The sequence below is a fragment of the Myotis lucifugus genome, unplaced genomic scaffold, assembly GCF_000147115.1.
Source record: "Myotis lucifugus unplaced genomic scaffold, Myoluc2.0 scaffold_27, whole genome shotgun sequence".
In the NCBI taxonomy this organism is placed as follows: Eukaryota; Metazoa; Chordata; class Mammalia; order Chiroptera; family Vespertilionidae; genus Myotis; species Myotis lucifugus.
This window is the reverse complement of record NW_005871075.1, coordinates 8030116-8032742: the sequence shown is the minus strand read 5'-3', so window position 1 is coordinate 8032742 and position 2627 is coordinate 8030116. Positions and strand designations below refer to the sequence as shown.

Sequence of the window (2627 nt, the reverse complement as noted above, 5' to 3'; positions counted from 1 at the left end):
TTACAGATCTCGGTTTATTCCTCAGAAACCCAGTGCATCCACCCCAGCCCTCATTTCAGTAAATGGCACTACTGTTCACCCAGATGCTTGGGCAAAACAGTTGATTTCTCAAAAAAAATGGGGGGGGGGGGGGGGGCTCCTAGACATGAAGGCAAGACCATTTGGCTCCATCTTAAAATTATATTCCAAATCAAACTACTTCTCACTAACTTATAATTCTACATCTCTAGTTCAAGCCATCACTTCTCAACTGGACTACTGTTAGGGGCAAAAATAGAAGACTGGGGACTAGCTATGGTTATGGGAAATATCAATCATGCTCTGTTAACCATGATTGCCTTGTGTTGGTTAGAGAAAGGACATTCTGACCTGGCTGGGAGTTGTGCCACCAGGATCTGGGAGTCAACCTTGGAACCATTCTCATTCAAGGATTGCCTATTATCATGGAAAGATTAACAACTTTGTTGCCCAAACAAGGAGTCCCACGCCAGCCTCCTACTTCCCCATATAATCCTTGTCCTACCTTATATAAGCAGCTGGCTTATGGGGTGGGGGTGGGGGGACCCTGCAGGGCAGATTTTTGTGGATGACCTGCTGTTCTCCCATACTGCCGGCAGTACTGGAATAAACACTCACAGATGATTCAACCCCATCTCTGCTTAGACTCAAGTAGTGACAGGCAGAACAGACCCATTGATTGTCCGGTTACACTACCACAAACCTCCTTAGGAGTTGGTTTCCTCACTTTCCTCCAATCTAGTCTATTCTCCACCCAGCAACCAGCCATCAAAAGCATAAATCAGATGTTCCTTCCCTGTACAAAATCCTCTCTCATTAAAAAATCCAGCTTCTCATTACAAACAGAAAAATGAGTATCAAGTTCCATCTTATTTAGTCCTTATTAATCACTCTGACCTCATTTCCCATCACTATACACCAGCCACACTGGCATCCTTAGAATTATAACAGGTCAAGCTCATCCCTTCCTTAAGGTCTTTGCTTTTGCAGTTACTGCTATCTTAAATTTCTTTCCTCATATCCTCCTCATTATTGAGGTCTTCAGGCAAAACATCAACTCCTCAGACAGGTAGATCTTCTTTGTTCACTTCCCTATCAAAATTAGACACCTTCACCCTTGTCACTCTATCTTGATCTAACTCTGATCACCACCTGAAACGACTGTGTATTTGCTTATTGTATATCCTCTTTCTTCTTTTAAAAAATGTTTTATGGACTTCAGAGAAGAAGGGAGAGGGAGAGGGAGAAGCAATGATGATAGAGGATCATGGATCCGCTGCCTCCTGCACGCCCCCCACTGGGGACCCAGCCTGCAATCAACGCACGTGCCCTGACTGGGAATCCAACCATGACCAGCTGACATCCAACCACTGAGCAACACCAGCAGGCTGGGCTGGGCTTTTTCTGACCTTATGAACAGTAAACATTTAGCACAGGTTAGCTAAAATTCATTAACACGTATCAGTGTAACTGCAAAGACTTCCCAGTTTATTTTCTAAGTACTGAAAAATCTACCAAAAAACGCCAAACAGCACTTTATAAGACACAAACTAATACTACTTTAGAACTTGATATATAAGGTGATTCTAACTTCTGATCACAAGTTATTATATTGCCTAATTATATTACAAAACTACCATAGAGTAATGAAACTGGCATACTCAATTTGAAATAAATTTTATATATATATAGATATAGATATATACATACACACATGCTGGGATTGGACCCCAGCACACACACAATGCATATTTTTTGGAGTGGTAGATAATAAGCCTCATACATAAGGAAAAAAGGGTAATCACTTAAGAATTAAGTATGAACCCCAAATCACTGGCAATAAAAGATAATATCCCCGATGACTGGATCAGAGCCGTTGCCCTGCCATTGTTATCTCCAGAATGAATGACTACACGTGTAAACCGCGATGTTTCAGCATCATGAATCAGACAACGTAAAGGAGGTTAGAGTCCACTAAACAGAAAAGGAAACAACTACTGGGGGATTAAAGAGCAAACCTGGCAGTTTGAAAATAACTAGTTATTTCGGTGGTTTTCTCCTCTGAAGGCGATGCAGAACAGAAATACTGGCATTTAGTGACACGAACGCCACAGCTATAGGTTACTAACGAGGTTTTCGTTTCAGGGGAGAAACTCCATGGCCACTGGACCTGACACCAGACACCTCCTTCCAGACACGACCGGGAGGGAGATGCGCGACCGCCTCAAGCCACCGAGTCGGGCCGAGGTCGCCCTGTAAGTTGCCCAGAAGGGAAACTTCTCGGGGTCCCGCAGCCGGGAAGAGCGAGGGCCTCTCCCCGGGGTAGGGACTGCCTCCCAGAAAAGGGCGACTCTCGGCGCACTCGGGGAACGCACACACAAAAAGCCACAGAGCTGCCATGCTCCCGACTCCACGCTCCCCGCGCTCAGCCCCGAGGAGGCCCCGTCCCCCGGCCGCCGCCCCACCTCCGCCTTTTTTCCGAGCCACCGGACGCGCCGGGAGAGGGCCCGCCGCCCTCTTCTCCCTCCCCAAACCAGGGGCCGAGGAGCCCTGGGAGGTCGGAGCTTCCGTTCCTTCCGCGGCCCAAATGGGAAGCGGTGGGCAGCGGG

The 2627-nt window shown here is 46.7% G+C and overlaps 1 protein-coding gene across 3 annotated transcripts in view; it reads right to left on the bottom strand.

The window, feature by feature from the left end:
- The window catches only part of ELOC (elongin C), a 26970-nt gene that overhangs the window by 19167 nt on the left and 5176 nt on the right, over window positions 1-2627 (bottom strand). The gene's annotated exons all lie outside the window — the stretch shown is intronic.